Here is a 22,425-nt window from a genome sequence, read left to right on the forward strand (position 1 = left end):
TCAGAAGGAGGCATTGTCTAACGTTACAAGAAGGGGCCAGAGACTGAGGCACACAGGAAGGTCCCCTGGATCGGAGGTCAGCCGATCTCTGCTCACAGGCTGGGGCCACAAAAGACCAGGAAGGGGCAGCTAGCTGGCCCCGGCGCGGTGTTGGCATGGGCAGCCACGTCCAGTGTAGCGGCGTGAGTCGGGGAGGGGCGGACTGGGCCACGCCGACTGGAAATAGGCGCGTCCCTCTCCGTGGGTGGGAGATGCGCCACTGCCAGGAAAGGGCATATGCCCAGGGAGGAGCCACAGGGCTGCATGTGGCCGGACGTGCCCAGCCGGGGAGGGTGAGGCAGAGGGAGCTGAGTCGCACCAAGGGGCCCGAAAGGCCGAAAGCAGGCCCAGTGGTCGTGAGCCCCCTGCACTGGCGACACGACAGGGCCTGGGCCCTCTGTGCAGGGGGCGGGTCTAGTAGTTGCTCCCCTGGGACGAGACGGTCATGGCCACCAGCTCTGAGACCCTAAAGCTGCCTGAGGCTGTGAGAAGGGCAGAGGGGTGCTTTCCTGAGCCAGCGTGGGGCTGGCGGCTGCCGGCACACACTGATAACCCTGTAGGGGGACGCTCCACGGCCACAGCCACACGTGACGCTAACAGGCGTGCGCGGGTGCCGCAAAAGCTGACGGTGTCCTACTTCCTCACGAGCACTCGGAACGGGTTGGTGTTAGCCCGTTTCACACAAGTCGCTGGTTCAGGATTCTCAGCTGGCCAGCAGAGCCAGACTTGAACCCAGATCCTGCTGTGAACGCTGCCCAAGGCCACAATACACTCCTTGCCCCCGTGGACACACCTCATACCCTCAGCTCTTGGCACAGCGCTTTGCACAGTCTCACACGCACCGCGTGCAGAGCATCGGCACCCTCCGTTCCTCACACGGGCAGACCCTCACTCCATCCCTCCTGTGCGTGGGCTCAGCCCCCCACCCCTGGCCATGCTCTGCTTTCGCAGGCTCACAGCTGGACGCCCTGCCTGGCCGGCCCGGGGTGCTGGGCAGGTGTATGGGTGTCTGTGGCAGAACGGGCTGAGCCCAGGGTGAGAGGCTCACGAAACTCCTGTAAACCAGCTGAGCCACCGGCTTCTCTGAAAGCCACCAACATGTCAGATGGCGGTGTGGCTCCACCCGCTTTGCCTACCCCCGACAGCCAGCTAGTCAGCACTCTGCTAGGGGCCGGGCCGGAAAAGGCTCTGGAACAAAGGGGGGCAGGGGGTGAGGCTTTTGTCCCAGAGTGTCTGGGGGGTGGGTGGGGACTGTCACATGTCCCCCTGCCCCCTCAGGTTTACCCCAGACCCAGCTCTCGCCAGGCCTGGCAGGCGGCCGTGGTCAGGGAGCGGCCATAGTAATCACCCCCCTGAGGCTGGCCGCACTTGACCCAGTGCCTTCAAGTCCTAGAGGACCAAGCTAGGGGTCAGAGCAGACAGCAGGACCACCCTCAGCTCTGCCCTTTCCCCTCCTCCCCCCAGCCCTTATTTCAGGTGTCAGGTGCTTGCTACACCACGGTCAACAGTGCTGCCTTTGCTAGGCTACTGTGTCAGGCGGGGGCTCAGGCAGCAAAGGAACAAAGGAATCAGGTTTTAATATACTATGTTGGGTGGCAAATGCTATGAAGGAAATGAAATCGGGGTGAAGGGGATAGAGAGCGATCAGAGGGTGGCCGGGGAAGGTCTGTGAGGAAGTGCCGTTTAACCAGAGACCAGAAGGAACGTGGGGGTGAGTCCCATGACTGGAGGAAGAGCATCCAGGCAGTGGAGATGGCCAGTGCAAAGGTCCTGAGGTGGACCATACTTGGCCCATTTGAGGAACAGAAAAGAGGTAGGCGCTAAACAGGATCTGCCCCCATTCCTGTGATCCTGCAGTCCCACGCGTCCTGACTTCTGACCCTCACAGCAGCCTTGGGACACAGGCAGAGCCAGGCTCGATGTTCGCATTTCACAGATGAGGAAAACTTGAGATGCAGAGACCAGAGGGATATTGGTGCCAGATCTAGGCCTGGGACCCAGGGCCCTCACCTACCCTACCACCACGTGGCCTCTGTGCCCTTTTCGTGCAGCAGGGTCACCAGCTCTGCTGTCGGAGCCTCTGGGAAACCTGGCCCTCAGGCCCCAGTGGAGGGGAGGAGGTGCCATTCGAGGTCCTGGAGGCCCCATTCATGGCTTGGGAATTCAGAAACAAAGGTCCCAGCCAGTAATTGCCTCCTTTCAAAGGCACAGCCGGCTTCCTCTGCCACAGGTGTGAGAGGGAAGCTGATGTCCTTGTCCAGGGGAGAGGGGCGGGGCAGCACTCCACGGGGCCTGTGCTACCTTGGCAATCAGGCCAACAGGCTCATCACCCTTGGCAGATGGCCACTGTCACCCTCCGTCCCCATCTACCCCGCAGTTACCAGCCCGGTTATCCAGTGGCTGGTCTCTCCCCAGCCCCAGAACAGCATGGGGCTTCCTGGGTCCAGCTTGGACCCATCCTGTTGATGCTGGGTGTGCCCTTTCCCTCACTGGGCCTCCCTCTCCTTGTTTATACAAGAGGAGGCTTGGACTGAGCCATTTGAAATGCCCTTCCAGTTCTGACTGTCCACGATGGGACATTTCTGAGAGAGCTACTCTCCGAAGCAGGGGAGGGATCATTCTCTGGCGTGGGGGCTCTCCTGAGCCCTGGGGGATGTTCAGCAGCATCGAAATGCCACTAGATGCCAGTAGCACACTCCTTCCCGGTTGTGGCCACCCCAGACTTCTCCAGACATTGCCAAGTGTCCCCTGGTGGCGAGGGGGACGGTGCCCTAACAGCCGCTGGGTGAGAAGCTCTGCTCAGCATGTTTGCCAACAGCAGACAGAAAACTGCCCTCCTGAGCCCGTTGACCTTGTTCTTGGGCTTTGCCAGAGCACGGGGCTGGGGTCAGGCCCCTGAAGCCTGGCGGGCTTGCTCAGCGCAGGCTCCCGTCTGCGGCCGATGTCTCCTGGATGTCACCCCTCACCCGTGGGCATATAGTCTTTTCTGAGCCTCAGCTTCCCCATCTTCCAGCAGGAGAGGGTTGTAAGGATGCCGAGGGACCACCGCTTTGTAAATGATGTTGAGCAAACCGGGGACCTGAAGGAGCGGAGGTGTGAGTGTGCTGTGCTTTGTGGGTCCAGACCCTTCCATTCTGCTACCCGAGACCCTTTGTTCCTTCAACTAATGATGACAGGGTGCCAGCGGCGGGCGAGGCATGAGGCTGGCCCGTGAGATGGGCTGTGAAAGGAGGGGTGTGGGCCCTGCCCGGGAGATGCCCAGGAGATGCTCATGCTGCAGCCACGGCAGACAGGCAGAAAACGAGTGACTAAACGGGATCGTTTCAGAGGATGGCGTGTCCAGGGGAGAGAATGAGACAGGGTGTAGGGCGAAGGAGGCTCGGATGGTCAGAGAAGGCTCTGAGGAGGTGTTGGAGGTGATATCTGTTGGATGATGAGTCTCTGCCCCGGGGGAGGGGGCACCCCCAGCAGAAAGCCCTGCACAGAAGACCTGAAGGGGGTGGTGGGTCAGGGGGTGCGAAGGGGGCCAGGTGTCTGGGAGTCGGGAGCCTCAGAGAGGTCAGATGGTATGGTCTGTCGGTCCATCAGCAGGAGCCGGTCACCAGTCGGGAGTTTGGCCTTTATTCTGAGAGCAGCGTGGGGCCACATGAGGGTGTGTCCAAATGACACGAAGGTCCCTGTGGCTGGTGTATAGGGAATGGTCCCTAGGGCGGTCAGAGCAGAATCAGGACCCACGGGCAGGGATGGAGAGAGAGGCCCGGCTGGTGGTTCTGCTCCATTGCCTGTGACTGCCAGGTCCTGAGGCCACCGAGCCACCCACTCTGCCTGTCCCCCCCATCACCCCACCCTGTTGCTGCCCAACAGCCCCTGGCTGGCCTCGGCCCCTCAGCCCAGCCCAGCAGCTCTTCTCCCTCCCTCCCTCACTAGCTACAGGAGTTCCCCTCCCGGCAGCCAATGAGCAGCTGTCATCGAGGTTCCATTTTAGATTTTATCAATGTGTCCCTGTCGCCCGGGCAACCGCTCCTGGTAGCCCTGTCAGTCTTTCTCCGCCTGTCTTTCAGAGCCAAGCTGCTCCCACCCATACCATGTGGCTATGTGGTGAGTCCTCGCTCACTCGGGCCGGACCAGGATTCCACCAAACGTAACTGATCTGGGTGTCAAGGTCAGCGTTTGTCTGTCATTTCGCCCCCTCCTTGCCTCACGCCCGGGTCTTTGGGGCCTGAGCCACTCTGGGCCAGGCAGGCGGGTGGCCGACTGCCCGGCCAGGTGCAGGCACGGCCGCCAAGTGTCCGGGGCCTGGCTGGAAGAAGGGGCTTGGGGAACGGCCATCAGGAGCCCCCAGCATCCAGGCCCCCCAGGATGACAGTCCAGGGGCCCCTGCAGCCGGGCACAGCCAAGGCTGCCTCGGCGTACCCTGGGGACCCACAGAGGAGCCCCAAGAAGAACCAGCCGCCAGAGACAGCAGCAGTCTAAGACTGGCCGGGTGAGCCGCACCAACGAGTTGCTAGGCTTTTGTGCGCGCTGCTCTTTGTATGGGAGGCCTGTGCTCTAGGAGCGGGCTGGGCAGGGCCGGGCCATGTGAGTGGGGGCCGCGGTGGGGCCAGGGTGGGCCTGCGTGGCCAGTCCCCCAACCACCCCCAAACCCTCTCCAACCCCGGTGGAGGAGCCACAGTGGTCCGGCTGGAGACCGAAAGGTGAAAACGCTCAAGTTCAAGGCCTTTTGCCTGGATTACTGGCAGTTCCTGTGCCTGCAGCCGCTGCATGGAGTCTATCAAAGGTATGTGGACGGTCTGGAGAGGACCTCTGCCGTAGGGCAGGGGGCTGTGAGGGAAAGTCCCCCCCACACCCTGGCCTGCCCACTGGAGGGCCTTCCCAGGTCGGCCCAGGGTCCTTGCCACTGGCCAGGAACGGCGGCGGCCTGTGCTGTGGGTCACTTTGCAACTTGGCGTGATTGTCCCCTCCTCTCCCTCCGGCCCTGAAACAGGTAGGCTTTCTGCAGGGAAGTGGTCACCCCAGAGTGTTCTGTGGGCAAATGCTGCTTTCGTTGTTTCTTGCTGTTGGGGTCCTCCCTGGAGTGGACTTGATCCTGGGCAGGGGTGACCCCACGGGAGGGCAGCCTGGCCCTGCCGGGGTACATTCCCTCCAGGCTGATGGGTGGCTCATCTGATTAACAGGCACGACTACCTGGATACCGGGCAGGAATTTGAGAACTGTTTGGGGAGGCTGAATGGGGGATCCCTGTTCTGGAGGTCGGGAGACCAGAGTTCAAGTCCCTTCCCTTGCTGTGTGACTTGGGGCAGGCTGCTTTCCCTTGCTGAGCCCCGGTTTCCCCATCTTTAGGTATTTGGAACTGATAGCAGCGGCATTTGGGGACTGCTCCCGGAAATGATGCAGGCTGCCAACACCATGCGTTCAAATGTTAACAAACCTGACAATATGGTCTGCACGTGTGTTCTGTGCGCTCGCACCCCTTGGCCGAGAAACGCCGGTGCCTAGGCCAGCAGGAGGGGCACCGTGGAGCCTCCCCGTGGTCGCCTTGAAAGATCTGGGAGGAGGGAATCAGAATACCAGCTATTCTGAGGGAATTCGTTTTTCCTGATTTCACACTCTGTGAATTCCATGGGCATTAGCATGCGAGCAGTTCTGGGAAAGTGTGGGAGCTTTTCTTTTCTCTTCCAGGGGCTTTCTGCAGAAGGGGCGGGCACTGAGGGTCTCACGGCTGCCTCAGAAAGGAAGTCCCTACTCTTGGGCGGGTGCCAGCGACAGAGGCCTGTCCTGCATCTGATTAGCACGGCCACATCTGAGCGGAAGGCCACACCAGGTGGGATGTGCACGTTGTGCAGGTGGATGAGTCTTCACCCCCCACTTTGGGGAGTTTGTTGTTAGAGCCTTGGGGCACCTGGTGTATTCTGGCTGTTGGTTATTGACTGCTGAGGGTGGGGCACTTTACCTGATGGTGAAACCCTCACCCCTTCTGCAAAAGAGGCATTAAGCCCCCGCTTTGAGCAGGTGAGCCGAGGGAGAATGAAGGGCAGGTAGCCAAGTCAGCGGGGCCACAGTATTTGGAACTAAGGTCTCTCTTGTCCCAAGATGATCTCTCCGGAGTGCTCACGGCTTGAGGCCTTGCAGCACACCGGGGTCTTGGAGTGAGAGGATCAGAGGAAGCTGGGGGAGTGGGCTGGGCCCCCGAGCAGGACCGCTGTGCCCCCTGGAGAGCCGCCCAGCTGTGAAGAAGGCTGCCTGCATCCGTGGAGCCCACAGCCGTGTGTCTCTCCTCAGGAAGTAAAGTCTGGGGCACGAGTCTGACGGGTCCGGCGCGGGCCATTTCCTGCCCCTCGCTGTGCTGAGGCCAGGGGGAGTATCTGTAGGAAGGAGCCTCCAGGGACCCCTCGGCCCCCACCCCCACCAGCACTACACTCTGCGTGGGAGAGGCCGGGCCCTGGGCTATACGGGAGAGCTGTTAGGATGGAGTCGTGGGCTGCGAAATGGCCCGTGTTCCCCGTGAGCGTGGCCTCCCCGTTCAGGCACTGCTGGACCAGAGTGAGGCATGGTGACGTATACACCAGAGGCTCAGTGTCACCAAATTGTCAGGGGCCTGGAGAAGCTGGGCTTCAGCGGGATAGTCAGGGAAGGCTTGAGGATCCGGGAGCCAGAGCTGAACCTAGCTCAAGTTCAGAGAGACTGCGATGAGGCCGCCTGCCTCCATCCACCTGTCCTCGCCAGGTGCATCTAGAGGGCGCTGGAAGCAGGCTTCAGGGCTCCAGTCTTTCACGCTTGAGGTCTCCTGGCAGCCTTGTGTCTTAGCAAGATCCCTCTGGCGGCCGGAGGCCGGGGGAGAAAATACTGGCTCTCCCCAACAACCACTTTTGTCTCGGCAATTGCTGGACTTTGCACGTGAGATTATCCAGACTGAGTGATTGTCTGCACCTCAGCCCTGTCTTGGCAGCCATTGGATGGATGGGTCAGCCTGCCTGGGGAAGGGCATGCCAACGTGAGGGGCCCCAGATGCCCAGGCAACTCACAGGAGGAAAGAGCTGGGCCCCGAAGCTTATAAGCCGGGTCCCTTCTCCAGTCAGGGCCTGTTATGGGGTCAGTTGTGCCCCCCACCCCGAGTTTATATGTTGACGTCCTAACCCCAGTAACTCAGAATGGGACCGCATTGGAGATACAGTCTTTAAAAGGGCCATTAAGTTAAAATGAAATCATTAAGATGGCCCTCATCCAATATTACTTGTGTCCTTTTGAGAAGATATTAGGGCAGGGGTGCCTGGCTGGCTCATTTGGAGGAGGGTGCAACTCTTAATCTCAGGGTAGTGAGTTTGAGCCCCATGTGTAGAGATTACTTAAATAAACAAAACTTAAAAAAAAAAGAAGGGGTGCCTGGGTGGCTCGGTTGGTTGAGCATCCGACTTCAGCTCCAGTCATGAGTTCACAGTTCATGGGTTCGAGCCCCCATCGGGTTCTGTGCTGACAGCTCAGAGCCTGGAGCCTGCTTGGGGTTCTGTGTCTCCCTCTCTCTCTGCCCCTCCCCTGCTCATACTCGCTCTCTCACTCTCTCTCTCTCTCTTTCTCAAAAATAAACGTTAAAAAGAAATAGATTAGGGCACAGACATACACAGAGGGAAGACCATGTCTGATGATTAACTTTGTGTGTCACCTTGCCAGGGTGAGGGGTGTCCACATCTTTGGCTAAACATCCTTCTGAATGTATCTGTGACAGTGTTTCTGGAGGAGATGAACATTTGAATCAATAGACTGAGCAAAGCAGATTGCCCTCCCCAGCGTGGGTGGGCCTCGTCCAATCAGTTGAAGGCCTGAGTAGAGCACAAACTCCCCCTGCCTGCCTGCCCTTGAGCCCTGGCTCTAGACTCCCGCCAACACCTCGGCTCTTCCTGGATCCCGAGCCTCCCAGCATTTGGACTGAAACTTGCCATCAGCGTTCTGGGTCTCCAGCTTGCCAGCTGCCGACCTCGGGACTTGCCGGCCTTCCTAATCGTTTATGATAAATAAATGTGTGCGTGTATGTGTGCGTGTACACAGACACATACATCCCGTTGGTTCTCTTCCTCTGGACGACCCTGAATGATTCATGGCGTGAGGACACAGGGAGAAGAGGCCATCTATCCACCAAGGAGAGAGCCCTCGGAGGAAACCAACCCAACCCTGTGGACACCTAGATCTCAGAACTCTAGCCTCCAGAACAGAAAAAAAAAAAAAAAAAAAAAAAAAATCATTTCTGTTGTTTAAGCTCTCTAGTCCGTGATACTTTGTTATAGCGAACCTCTCTGTTTTCATCTGTGAAGTGGGCCCAAGGGCCCCTCCCCAGGCTTACCATGAGACTGCCATGCACAATGGGGTGAGGCCAGTGAGGCCCTCCCCGCAGGCAGAGGGTGGAAGCAGGCACCAGACAACCCTCAGCAATCAAGCAAAGCAAATGTCAAAATCATACCCAAAGACAGGCTGCTGTTTGATTTACGGTGCTGCATCACTGAGCCACGGGAACGGTCATTTCTACAGGGGCTGCAGCCTGGTGTCCCCCGCAGGCTAGGTTCGTGAGGGTTGGCAGTGATGTGCAAATAGACAGAGAACCCTGAGGCTGTGTATATGTTCTTTTATTATTATTATTATTATTATTTTAAAGCCTTATCAACCTTTTCACTTTGTTCAAGATACAGCATGTTCTTTGGGTAAGTGTATGTAGGGGTGCACATTTTTCCCTTCACAGGGGGCTCTGATGTGACTCTGCCCTGTGCTGTAGCTGGCCCTGAGCCAGCTGTCCGCATGATGCGTTGTCCACTTTAAAGGGTCAGGCAGGGTGTTCTCCTCGGAAGGCCATCCCGAGACTGCGTTTCCCTCTGGATATGTGTAAAGGAGGCTTAAGAATGAGGGATTGGAGGGGCGCCTGGGTGGCTCAGTCAGTTGAGTGTCTGACTTTAGCTCAAGTCATGATCTCACAGTTCATGGGTTCCAACCCCACATCGGGCTCACTGCTGCCAGCGTGGAGCCTGCTCCGGATCCTTTGTCCCCCTCTCTCTCTGCCCTGCCCTGCTCATGTTCTCCCTTTCAAAAATAAATAAACATTAGAAAAAAAGAATTAGGGATTGATTCTCCATAGAGGACATCGTTAGGTCAGTTGGCAAGTCTGAATAAGATTCGAGGATTAGATAATAGTATTGAATCAATGTTGATGTCCTGACTTTGAAAACCGTACTGTGATTGTGTCAGAGAACGTCCTTGTTTTAGGGCAGACACTCTGGAGTAACGGGGCTTGAGGTGGGCAACTTACTCTCAAAGAATTCTGGAGAAAAAAAAGTACGTGTGTGTGAGTGGGTGTGGGTGTGCTTGTATGTGTGGAAGTGTGGGGTGGGGGGGGGAGAAAGAAAGACAATATGATAAAGCAAACTGGGTACAGTGTGAACGTGTGGGGAATCGGGGTGAAGGATACAAAGGGTTCTTTGTACTCTTCCCCCAACTTTCCTGTAAGGCTGAAATTAACTCAAGATACTTTTAAAAATAGTGTCGGGGTGACTGGGAGCTAGTTCACTGCTCACGCTCTCCGTCTGCAGCCTCCTGACCCCAGATTTCTCCTCTGCCTCCTTCCTAGACCTTCAGGTCTCAGCTGGAATGCCACCTCCTCGGAGAGGGCCTCCCTGATCACCTTGTCTGGCACAGCACCACCCTGTCCTACTTGTCATCTTTCACGCCCGCCAGTTTTGTTTGATCGCCCTCACCAGCATCAGAAATTATCGTACCATTTGCCTAACGGTTGTCTCTTCTGCCCCCTCCCTCCAAATGTCAGCTCTATGGAACTCTGTCTTGTCCCTGCCCCGCGCCCCCCTCCATCCTCTGTGCCTGGCACACAGTAGAGCTGCAGGTCAAAAAACCCCGAGTCTTGTCCTTCCTGGTTTCCCCCTCAGACTTGCCAAGTGACCTTGGGCAGTGTCCCACCCGACTCTGGCCTTCCATTTCTTCATCTTGACCCCAGCTCTAAAGCTTTTGGACTGTGTGATGCAGAAAGCCGCAGGCTGCTGCACCGTCTCAGTGTCCCCCAGCTGAGATCCTCTCTGCTGCCGGGATTGCCAGGCCCCTCACTGCTCTGTCCCCGAAGGAGGAAAGAGCAGAAGACAATGTGTTTCGTGCACCTGACCTGTCAGGACACTGTCCCCAGACAGTGGGCCCACAAGGAGAGTCTGTTCACTTCTCTCCCCTGGCTTCTCCAGAACAACGACGGGGCAGATTTTAAGCCCAGCGCCTTCGGCAGGAAACAGTATCTGCCTGAAATTGAATAACATTGTCTTGTTTTCATGGTAACCTCTACTTCAGCAAGTGATATGACTTTTCCATTTGGGGGAGTGATACAAAGTTTCCTTTTAAAATAAATGTATTCAGTAGTGAAAGCCAGTTAGTTTGGTTTTTTCGTGCATTGTTTTTAAACTTTTTTTTTTTTTTAACATTTATTTATTTTTGAGAGAGGCAGACAGAATGTGAGTGGGTTGGGGCAGAGAGAGAGGGAGACACAGACTCCAAAGCAGGCTTCAGGCTCTGAGCTGTCAGCACAGAGCCCGATGCCGGGCTCGAACCCACAGACCACAAGATCATGACCTGAGCATAATTCATTCATGCATTAAATGAACTATCAGCACGTCCACAGAGAGAGTCTGCAGCATAAGGGTGGAGTGACAGTGGAGCTGGGAACTGCCTGTGAACAGAGGAAGGAAATGGAGGGGACTCAGCCAGGGGGCTGACCCGGACAGGGTAGGGCTGCGGTATTGGGAACAGCCCTGAGGCAGGGAGGCTACTGAGGAGGTGGGGTCCTGGCCCAGGGTGGTGCAGTCCTCATCACTTCTCTTTGAAGGAGCTTCGTGTGTGGGCACAGTCAGTCAAGGGGAGATTTCCTATTTGGAGTCTCTTGACCTGCATGCCAAGATCCAGGAAGCTAGGAGCCAGGGGCCACAGATGTTAGGCCTTTCAGCACATGATGGGCATCCAAGGGAACAGCTTTTCTCCTTTGCCCGAGAAGGAGCTAGGGGCTGGGCTCAGCCAGCAGCAAGTGGGATTTAGGTTAGGCATAGAGGAGGACTTCCATACCGGAGGAGGAAAGTTTTGTTGCCTGGTGTCTATAATGTGTGTTTTGGAGCAAAAGTGCTTGGGCCCAAATCCTTGCTCTGCCATTTCCTATTTGTGCAACCCCGGGCATGCTGGTCAGCCTCTCGGTGCCTTAGTTTCTCCACTCTATAGACGAGGTAATAACGGTACCTACCTCAAGGACGGGCTTAAGGATTCAGTGAGGTAATCACATGTAGGGCACTGGCTACAGTGTTATTGTTATTAGATGACAGTGCGATGTCTCTCCCTGGAGGTTTTGGTGGTTGCCACACCCAGCGACTTGAGAGACTAGAAGCTCCAGAGAGCATTGCTTTCCGTTCATGATCCTTCGTGAACTTCTCAAAGCACGACCACACAGCATCGGCTCCTTGGATGCACTTGCTATTCACAAAACACCCCCGAGGCAGGTTTTGTTCTGTCCCCGTTTTGCAGATGAAGACACTGAGGCATTGGGGGCCGGGCGGGTATCAGGAATGGTTTATGAAGACCCCCCCGGCCAGTGCAACTCAGTGGTGTGGAGAGGATCCAGGTCTTAGTCAGGACCCCTGTTCAGAGTCCCAGATCTTCTGCTCCCCGGCCGTGTGATCTTAAGTAAGTCGCTTAACCCCTCCGTGACTCCGTTTCTCCATCTCCAACATTAGGGAATGGGAGTTGGACCTCCATCGTTTCAACTGTCTGATTTCCCTATGTGGCAGATCAGGGCACCGACCCTGAAGGCCCCGGTACTATCTGCCTTCGCCAGGGCCCAGAGAGAACGGAGTCAGAAGTCCCAGCGAATGATGGCTGATGTCAGACCCCGCCCCTTGGGGCTCCACCTGTCCCACAGCCAGGCTGCCTGCAGCGGTCTCCAGTCCTAGCCCTGAGGTCTGGCTCTGCCCAGATCCCAGCGGGCATCCACCATACCAGGCACGTCCCTGGAACAGTCTCCCCCCACCCACCCCAACACTTAGGAGCTTCCCAGGGCCCTGGCTTTCCCTCCGCTGGCAAAACTCGATAAGCTCGTGGTGCCGTCTTTGTACTTCCTGCCCCCACCCAGTCTCAGGGGCAGGTGACACACAGAGGCTGGATGGTGAGCAGGTCCTGGCCCCAGACCTCACCCGAGGCAGGCCGTATCCTTTCTCTGGGCCTCGGTTTCCTCACTTACATTGTTACAAAATCAAAAGGCAGACAGATCAAGGGAAAGAGCTATTCCTTCATTCAGCACACACTCTTATTAACTCCTTCTCGGGGCCAAATTGTCTGCCAGGGCCTGAGACACTAAGGAGCAAATCCCATGTCCACCCTCGGGTCACTCCCAGTCTGGCTTTTTCCCTGGCGTCAGGGCTGTGAGGAGCCACAGGCATCTCTGGAGCTGGACCAGTCATGGCAGCTTCCGGTAGGACATGGCAGCTCAGAGAGCCTGGGCGGGCGAGAAGGAACTCTTGAGAGTTCAAGAGGCGGTGACCCACGAGCCAGACACCCACAAATGGACTTTATTTGGCCTGCATGGAATGAGCCCTAACAGGGCATTTTAAGTTTGAATTTATTGCAGACGTGTAAAAACTGAGAGCTTTCAGGGAAAAATCTGGATTTCTGACTTCTGAGAAAACAGAGCTCTCATTCCTAGAGAGCAAAAGTTGTCTGTTTAGACTGCGTGGTTCCCACCCCTCCGTCCCACCTGACCATCCTCCCCACCTCTTCCCACAAGCCGTCCCCATGTCCCCATTGCCGTCCGTGGAACCTCCAATAGCCCAGTGGCTCAGGCCAGAAACCCAGGCATCATCTCTGGCTGGACTTTCTGTCTCACCCCTTATTGTATCCATCAGCAATCCCTACTGGCTCTCTGCTTTGAGAACGTTTCAGTTACTTCTCCCCACCATCTGGGCCACCCCCCGGGTTGCTCCCTCTTTCTTCCCGCCCTCTTTCTTCCCGCCTTCATCACCTGGTATATAAACTATATTAACTCTCCTTTCCTTCCTTCCTTCTTGCCTCTCCAAAATATTTGTGATCACTTATAGGAAATACCTACAATAAATAAAATAAAATATCCGGAACAGGGTAAGCACAATATAGAATAGAATGCCGTGACCTACGGGAAAAAAATAGAATGGAACAGAGATAAACAGGGTCCTGAGGTCATTCTTTTGAGCTAAACATTACTGAGCTTCCTGGCAGCCAAAGAGAAAGGGGAAACCTAGCCCCTCAGCCCACACTCACTGTGATAGGACATCATCATTACAATGGCCATAGTTGCCTTTGCTGCTGAGTGAGAGTGTCTGGGACCTTGGGCCTTTGGCCTGAACAGGTGTGTGGGGGAAGGTGAGAGACATTGCAGACATAGGCCTGGGGCCTGGTTTTAGGAGAACGGGGCAGACAGAGAGGGCGGAGGCATTCTCTTGGATGGGGATGTGGCTGACTATGGGAGTAGAGAGAGGAGAGCTCACTCCAGGGGTGAGTCAGCGGCCACCTGTCCCTCCTTAGACCCTGGGATAGGCCTCCTTGGGTGGGGACCTTGGAGGTCAGGCCAGGCAGAGGGTGAGTCCCCGGGCTCTGGCAAGATCACTGTGTACCTTTCCCTACAACCTCAGCTGGATTTCCCTGTGTCTCATTCTCTCCTGTGGTTTCCGGGGACTGGCACTATGGAAACCTCGAGGGCTGTTTACAGGATGCAGGGGGCCCAGCACTGGGAGGCCCAGCCGTGCTCTGCCAGGGGCTCTCCCGTGCTCAGGAGGAGTTGCACAGCCTCACAGAGCCCGGCAGACCAGCCTCTCCGTGCCTCACTTGCCACATGTACAGCACAGGGGTAAAGGCACAGGGGCTAACTACCAGTCAGGACTGTGGGGTAGAGCCTCGCGTGGCTCGTGGTAAGTCCTCCAAGAGTGTTTTTTGGCCTGGTGGCCCGACAGCATCGCAGGGCTGGAAGGCAGCCCTGGGTGGGTGCAGACATCGTAATTGGCACCGGGTTGGCCCCCAAACCCGCACTTAGCACCTGTAAGGACAGGGCACCTCCATGGTTAGCTGGGGAGGATGGCCCTTAGGGGGCTCCGGGAGACTTGCTCTGCTCTCCGGACCCCCCCACCCCATCTTGTTAGGAGGCCCCCGAGAGGGTGGAGGCTGCTCCCCGAGGCAGACAAACAGAGGGGCAGAGCAGGCCCTCGGTGGGATCCCAGCCCCCTCAGCTGCCAGGGAAGACCTGAGTCAGCAGGTCTGCGGCCTGAGGCGGGGCTGGCGGCAGCCACAGTGACAAATTGGAGGGTTGCGATCGCACAGCACAGAGTTTTTCACTTGCGTCTTCAGATTCCCCTCTGCCTGGGTCTGTCGCCCCCGGCCCGGACCCGCTCACATCTGGAAAAGCAAGAGGTGTGTGCGGGGAGCGGGCTGCTGGCCGGCCAGCCCTGGCCCCTTGCCCAGGGGTTCAGCGACTGCAGCCCAGAAGCCGCGGACGGGGTCTCTGGGACTTCAGCCCCAGGCCTCCGAGAGAGGACACCACAGCTAGGAGCCGGGCACACCGGGGCCCAGAGCGCAACGGTAGGTTGTATGAGGTACATTTTGGGGCGAGTTGCTAGACCCCCTCTGGGCCCGTTTCCTTGGGCAGCGGGTAATGAGAGGAGAACGGTGCCAGCTAGGTGCTCCTTGGGAAACTCACAGATGGGTTCTGTTGGCCCAGCGCCCGGCGGAGCATCTCCCTGTGATGCCCGCTCCCTTCTTCCCTCTCAGCCTCAGTGTTGAAGAGGCGGAGTGATGGAGTAGGGAGGACACGGGCTTGGCAGTCAGGCCTGCCTGGGTTTGAAACCCGGCACAGTCGCTTTCTAATGTGTAAGTGACTTTTAGGGCTGTTCTGGGATGAAAGGAGTCGGGCCTGTGGGCCTGCTGGGGAAGGGTCGGTGCCGCGCTGAGGCCGTGTCTCTGAGCACCCACCTCCAGGGCCCTGTCTGTCGGAAGCCTTAGTCTGTGGTATTGGTAATCCTCAGCCTCCGGGGCCAGGCTGGAAAATCACTTTTGCATCTGGTGTTATTTTGGGAACGAGAGATCGTTTTGTGCCTTGAGGGCCCATGGGACATTTGAGCTGCCTGGTGGGCAGAGGCAGCCCGCTTGGGGTGCAAGCCCCGCCCCCACCCCTCCCCCACTGTGGTGTGTCTGAGGAGGAGCCCCTGGGAGCAGCTGGCAGCGGGTCTCTGGAAGCTTCCAGGGCACTTCCCTGACAATTAGCCATCTGATGCCCCTCCGCGGGAGGCCCTGTGTGCACACACCTCCTGGGACACAGAGCTCACCGCCTCCCAGCCTGGACCATGCCTGGGCAGCTCTGATACAAGGAAATACTTTCCCACTTGGAGCTGACACCCGTCTTCTGATGATGCACCCCCCCACACCCGCACACACACACCCACACACACCGGGAGGGCGCGGCCCTACTCTCAGGGTCCCCAACCCATCCGCTTTGCCGTCCTGGGAGAGCCTGCAGTGGCCAGGATTCCCTGAGGCTGCGGATGGGGTCTCCGGTCCCCTCCCCACCTCCTTCCCCTTCTGGACAGGCCCAGATGATCCCTGTCCCTCCCTGAGCAGAGTCTGGGGCTGAGTATGGGATGGGGCAGGAGCTCCTGGGCAGGACTGCCACCTCCCTAAGCACACATGCATCCTTCTGGCAGCTGCTTTACCCTTTCATACATGGGACTTACTGCCTCAGCCCTGTCCTCCCCCCGCCCCCGCCCCTCCCCATCCCCCCCTTCCAGTCTTTGTGTGGGGTTCAACACCTACTCTGTCCCTGGCACTGTGTTGGATGCTCATGTACAGCCTCCCATCCAGCCAGCTAAGGTCTACCCGTGAAGGCCACTATTCCACTGGACAGAGGAGGAACCTGGGGCTCCAGAGCCTCGAGTTACTGATCCCCATGCTGGGTCACTTGGTGAGGGCCGCACATGTCCTCTGAGCCGGGCAGGGAGATTGGGCATCTCGCTGGAAAAAGGCTTCGTTCGGCCAGCGAGTAAATATTTGCTGGGCCCCTGCTCTGCATCAGGCCCGTGCCAGAGCCCTGGGAATATGGCAAGGAGTAAGGCGGCGGCCCAGGCCTCATGGAGCCGAACATTCGGGGCGGGGGTTGAGGGGGGTGGACAGAAACAGTAAACAGAGCAAAAGGATGAAGGTGCCTTCGGCCAGGGATTCAAGGAAAAGGATAAAACCGGGAAGGCTTATCGAGGGAGGGGAGCAGAGAGGGCACGTGACCTGGGTGGTGAGGAAAGGCCTGTCCCAGCTGCGCACTGGCTGATGAGCAGACAAATGAAATGGGGTCTGTCCACACGACGGAGTGCCATGCAGCCGCGAAGAGAAATTAAGTGGTGCCCTGTGTCACAGCACAGAGCAGCCCTTGGAAACGTTATGCTAAGAGAGAAGCCGCTGCCACAGAACACAGGCCTCGGGGTGGCACAAAACCAACTCTGCCTCTTCCCAGCTGTGTGGCTTCGGTGATGTTGCCTCCCCTGTCTGAGCCTTCATTTTCCCATCCATGAAATGGGGCTCCCCGGAGGGGATATGAAGCTTGGCCAGGTGACTTATACCTATTAGATGCCCCAACAAGTGACAGCTGTCAACATCAGCATCATCACTGCCGCTTCTCTTTGGAGAGCTACTGAGTTAAAGTGGCTCCTCGCGGTTTTCTTTTTCAGTGGCTTCTGGAACTGCATGGCTTTTTGTGCAACCCCCGTCCTTGAGGGTGAGGCATGGTCCTAGCTGCTCTGACTTTAATGTCCTTTTATGCTTTATTTGAACGTAGCCATGGCTTCCCTGCTTCTTGATCGAGAGGGTCATTCTTTCCGTTTTCTTTCCTTGGTTTGCCGCTTTCCTAACATGGTGACAGTCTAATCTGAACTGAAGGCCCAGATGCAGAAGCATAGCAAGAGTCCCTCCTTGTTTGTCTGGACGGGGAAACTATGACCACATTTGTTTTTTCCTCTTTGCTCAAAGGTCAGTGTAGTAATAATAATAATAGCATTCCGTCCCCATTTGGGGAACAGTTGGGGAAAGGTTATGTGACTTGCCCAGGGTCACTGGCCGGCAGGTCTTAGAGCTGGGATTTTGCACTCAGTCCACCTGGCTATGGGGTCTGTGTTCTTCATTAGCCAGCCCTTGCCTCCTCTGGGATTAAATAACCTTTAACAAAATATGTCACGTCACAATGGAGTCTTTTGCATCTTTCCCAAGCCATGGAACAGGTGTGTCTGGTATCCCCTGGTGTCATCATTTCCAAAATGTTCCCAAATGTCCCAGCCTCAGGCTGGTTTGATGACAAGCCTCTGGGCCCCCCTGGTGTCTCGCCAGACCCCTCAGACCCCAAGAGCTCCTCCCCCAGATGCTCCAACCGGAATCTGAGACCAAGCCCTTTGGTCCGGAGCACTTGCACAGTCTGAAGGGAGCACACTTGCCCCAGGCCAGCCTCAGCACAGACCGGGCTCTTGGGGACAAAAGCCAGCTGTCCCCTGACTCTCTGCAGGACCAGAGCAAACACAACCAGCTTCTGCATGGTGAGGAAACCCAAGGCCAGGGCCTTTGACGTCATTAGGAGACACACATGCATGTGGGCTGCTGAACTCGCTCCCACGAGAGAGGAGAAGGACTGTTAATAAACTGGAAAGTTTGGAAGAATCCCCACCTAGGAGACAGCCTCCTCATTCAGGTTCCCCAAAATCACCTGTTGCCCAAGCCCAGTCCAGGTCTGTCCACCACCATGAATACTTTGTCCCTGGTGGCTGTTTTAAAAGATGGAAGCAACTGGTGTTTGCTTTTCCTTTTTCTGGCAGGGAGGCTAGGTGGCACAAGAATTAAATGAGTCAGTACACGTGAAACACTTAAAACCGTGCCTCATTGTATTATATACAGTAAGTGCTCAATAAGTGTTAATTATAATCATTGTGGTTGTTACTATCCATCCTGATTCTTGCTAAGCTTGGAAGGTTCTCTCCCTCCAGAGGCCTGGGCAGAGCTGGCTCTAACTGGCTGTTGGCATTCAGCCTCCCTAGAAGCTCTGGCGCCCGTCACCTCTTCCCACCCCTTTCTGGGCCTTGGTTTCCCCTCTGTGAAGAGGGGTGGGCTTCGTGACTCTTGTGGTCATTCGCTGAGGAAGGACGTTTGACCCAGTGTTAGGGGAGCAGATTCTATGGCCAGCCCACCCGAAGCCCTAACCCCAGCTCTGCTCCGCAAACTCTCTGTGATCTCAGGCGTGGTCCTCAGGCTTCCTGTGCCTTGGTTTCCCCATTTGTAAAACGTAAGTGACAGTAGGAACCAAGGGAGTTTCTGTGAGGATTAAACAAATTAATCCACGTAAAGTGCTTAAATGCCACACAGTTAACACCCGAGAGGTGCTAGCTTTTAGCTGTGACATCAGGGCTTCCAGGGCCAACTGTGCTGAAATTGGACCGTGGTACTCATTCAGGGGAGATGTGTTGTTAGACAGGAATGCATCTTCTCTCCTTTTGGCCACAGACAAAGCCAGGGGTAAGAGTGAGAAGGAAGAAGAGGGGTGTGAGTTGATGGGAGCCACGCGAGGGTCTTGGTGCTGCTCACGAGCGAGGCAGTCGCAGCCTTGGTGACAGGCCACGAAAGCCCATAGGCTTGTGCATGTGCTTGTAGCCTGCTAAGAGAGGACGGTCCAAAGCATTTTGGGAATCGCTTTGCCTATGGGTTGGAAAAATTGCAAAATAAGGTGGCTTGGCTCTCAGCTAGAGTGAAGGTTTCTTAGACAGGACAGGGAAATGGTCTGCACCATGGGTGATGGAGAGGCCCCCTGGGGACACTTCAGGAGTGGGGACATTGAGGCTGATGCCTCAGCCCCGTGCCCCTGAGGTGGGGCATGGTGGCCTCCGGAGTTCTCGGCCGGATGCCTGTGCTGAGATCTGGTACTTAGGGCAAGTGTGGCATCTGGTCTACCTGGGGTTGCTCCTGGTGCCGAATGCGGCTAAGAGCTCCAGAGCCTGGCCTTGGGTCCTTCACTGTGCTGTCCTGCCCTCCCCAGCCTGGTCCAGCCGCCAGGCAGTGAGGCAGCTGGCTGCAGCGGGAAGAAGGTGACATTTGGGCTGGAGAAATTTGACATGAGTCCCAATTCTGCTCCTCTGTGAATGAATGGCCAGGGCAAGGTGGCCACCTCTGTGACTGGGGATCATGCGAGGTGGTTGTGGGTGGCATGTACAACAGTGCCTAGAACCTGCTGGTATGAAAGGGAAAGGGTTCAGCTGGCTTTGAGCAAAGCCACAACTGTTTTTGGTGGGTCTGGAGTTGGCAGAGGTTTGAGACCGGAGCCGGAACAGGCCACAGAATAAAAATGATAGTATCTGACATTTGGGTGGCCTTTGAATTTTACACACTTACCTTATTTGAACCTCCCCGGACCCTAAGGATGTAGCTGGTGGCATTCCCACTTTACGGATAAGCAAACCAGGACAAAAATGAAAATAATGCCCAAGCTTTGCAGAAAGTCATTTGGTATTCTGGTTAATGTATCTTTCCTGCTCCCTGACATCACTAGGTGGGGGGAGTCTGGGCCTTAGAATGGTGGGCAGAGGAGAGGGAGGACACCAGCAGGACCCCACTGGGCCCTGGCACTCAGATGGGCACAGAGGTGCACTGTCATTTTGCAGAGTTGACAGAGGACCCTTGGAAGCCCTGGCAAGTGGCCTTGAACCCCAGCAGCAGTGTTTGCCGGCCCCAAGGAGGTCATCTGGATGTAAGAACTGTCTTCCACATTCCCTGGGATGAGTCTCCACGGAGATGACAAGAAAGGGGGGGCTAGAACGGTGCCAGACTTGTAGTAGGTGTTCACTAAATGCCAGTCGTTCCTACGGTTCTTATTAATTGGTATCGACCACAGTTGTTATTCCTGCCGTGATTTCCCTGTACAGGCCCTGGACTGGACCCCGAAGTGCAATTAGTCCCGTGCAGGGGTGGGGGGGGGCGGTTGGAAAGGAAGTGTTTGGGGAAGCAGTTCTTTCCTCTGCTGTCACCAGAGAAGGAAGGAGCGGGGGCGGTGCAGCCATGCAAACTCCTCTGTTTCTTTGGGGCCACTGACTTTTCTAAGAGCCATAACTTAAATGGTCAGGAACTGGGATTTTGTTTTTGTTTTCCTACTTAGTAAAAATTGGCGAAATGGCCCGGGGAAGGCCTTGATGTGGATAGCAGATTCTTAGCACTATTTTGAACTTTTCCTTATGGAATATTTTAAACATACACAGAACTAGAGAGAATGGTATGATGAGCCCTACGGACAATTGTATTTCATTGCCCCCAGATTATTTCAAAGCACATCCCAGACATTTTGATGGTTTTAGTCAAGGACCTGTTGTGTGGAGGCAGAGATGTCCAGTTTGTTGGGGTGGGTTCCCAGGACAAAGCGTAGAGTTCCCTAAACGGCCCTTGGCCGCGTTGACCCAACTGGGGAAGCTGGAGGCCGGGCCAGTTTCCCAGCCTTGAAGACCAAGCGATGCCTGCCCCATTCAGAGAAGTCTGTGTCAAAGGCGCTGTGTCTACAGGTGGCTAGGGGAGGCCAGGCTCTTGCGTCCCCATCAGGAGAGGACTTTCCTGGGCTCGCATCAGGTCAGGAGTGCCCAAGGCTCTTGCCGTCATGCCTCGGCTCCCCAGGCAGGACTGGGACTCTGCTGAGTGGCTGGCTCCACAGGCCCTGCCTGCTGCCCTCCTTGCCCCTTGCCTGCTGGCAGAGTTGGGCAGTGGCACCTGCCTTTGCCCCGAGACACGTTGGCCCCTCACCTTGCTTGGCCTCTGGACACTCTGAGCGCTCTTCCCTGGCCTAGGCGACCAAGCTTTCCCGGCTTCCTCCCACCACACTGTGTCAGTCCCGGGCTTCCCTAGGCCTCTGCCAGGTCCCCTTCCCTTCTCACCACGTGGTCTCTTCCACCCTGCTGCTTCTAATGGTGCTGCTTTTGGAGCCTGGCACATAACAGTGCTTGGCAAATTTTAGTTGCAATTCCTGTATTAGTTTCAATAATATTCTGATATATTTTTAGGAACATATACTACCCCTTGCACCTTACAGTGTTTGGCACCCAGTGGGCCCTCAACCCAGTTTAGTTAAAAAAACAAACCGTGGGCCTGAGTCCCACCCCCGTTCTGCTCTGAGCAGTGGCCATGCCCTGTCAGCTCACCCCTCGCTCTCCTCAGGTGCACGTGCTGGGGTTGGGTCACATGGTCCAGCGCCTACTTGTGAACAAAGGGTGTGCTTAAGGCTTCTTCCCGTTGTTGCACACTCACAGCCTTAGAGTCCCTCCCTTAGTCCCCATGGCCCCCGTGCACCGTGGGGAGTAATAATCCTGTATCGTGATAATAACAGCAGCTACCCTGAGCACTCTGGGTGACAGGCCCCAGGCTGAGGATTTGTGTCTGCATTATCATTTGCCTGTGAGATAGACAGTACCCACATTTTACGGCCGACAGATGGAGGCACAGAGAAGCCAAGTCACTTACCCAAGGTCACACAGCCCCTTTCTGCCAGGTGCCAGACAGGCAGTCTACAGGGGAGGGCCGGGTGCCAAAGCTGCAGATGCAGGAGGTTGAGGGGTTGGTGCTCCCTACCCTGAGCCTCCATCTTTCCCCCAGACGTGGGCAGACGGGGGGCGGCGGGTGACGGGGAGGCTTTCCCAGGAGAGGGAAGACCATGCGGAAGGTGGGGGGCGTGAAGTGCTTGGCCAGGTGCCTCAGTCACCTGCGTGGGGGTTGTGTGGGCTGTGCTAAGTCACATCGCCCCACTGCACGTCAGTTTCTCCATCCATGAAGTGGGGAGATGACTCTGCATCCGTCTCCAGTAGTGGTTGTCCGCACCACCAAGAGTGAAGCCTCCTGTAAACTGTGGACTTGGGGTGAAAACCTCATGTCAGTGTAGGTCCATGGATTAGCAAATGCAGCACAGAGAGGGCTGGGGAGGTGAGAGCCGGGGAGGTTATGCGTGGGGCGGGGGGATGACGGAGAATATGGGATATCTCTACTGTCTGCTCAGCGTTTCTGGGAACCTAAAACTGCTTTAAAGAATGAAAATCTGTTTTAAAACATTGTGACAGGACGCTACGAGTTATTTCTGTGCGAGCATCTGTTGTCAACGTAGCATTTTTCGCGCCGTCGTCCGTTCATTTATTTACTCATTTACGCATTTTATATGTGGGTTTTCATCACCGCGGACCCAGACACATGAAATGTGCCGCCTCCTGGGGTCAGCTCACAGCTGGGCAGAGCAGTCCCGTGGGCTCTCGTGGGCTCTGCTCCCTCCGTGGTGGCACATCCAGGGCCAGGCCGGGAGTCACAGCACCGCAG

At 56.4% G+C, this 22,425-nt stretch overlaps 2 long non-coding RNA genes across 2 annotated transcripts in view; both read left to right on the forward strand.

Moving 5' to 3' along the window:
- LOC122212798 overlaps positions 1–10,223 on the forward strand; it is a 62,934-nt gene extending 52,711 nt beyond the window's left edge. Inside the window, exon 3 of the long non-coding RNA XR_006199327.1 lies at positions 9,644–10,223. This is a non-coding gene — a long non-coding RNA (uncharacterized LOC122212798). The remainder of the gene's footprint in view (positions 1–9,643) is intronic.
- LOC122212800 lies at positions 4,709–8,209 on the forward strand. The gene is made up of 3 exons (XR_006199330.1): positions 4,709–4,816; positions 5,719–5,860; positions 7,705–8,209. It is a non-coding gene; the product is annotated as an uncharacterized LOC122212800 (long non-coding RNA).
- Positions 10,224–22,425: the final 12,202 nt, after the last annotated feature.

The sequence above is a fragment of the Panthera leo genome (assembly GCF_018350215.1).
Source record: "Panthera leo isolate Ple1 chromosome F3 unlocalized genomic scaffold, P.leo_Ple1_pat1.1 chrF3_random_Un_scaffold_30, whole genome shotgun sequence".
NCBI lineage: Eukaryota > Metazoa > Chordata > Mammalia > Carnivora > Felidae > Panthera > Panthera leo.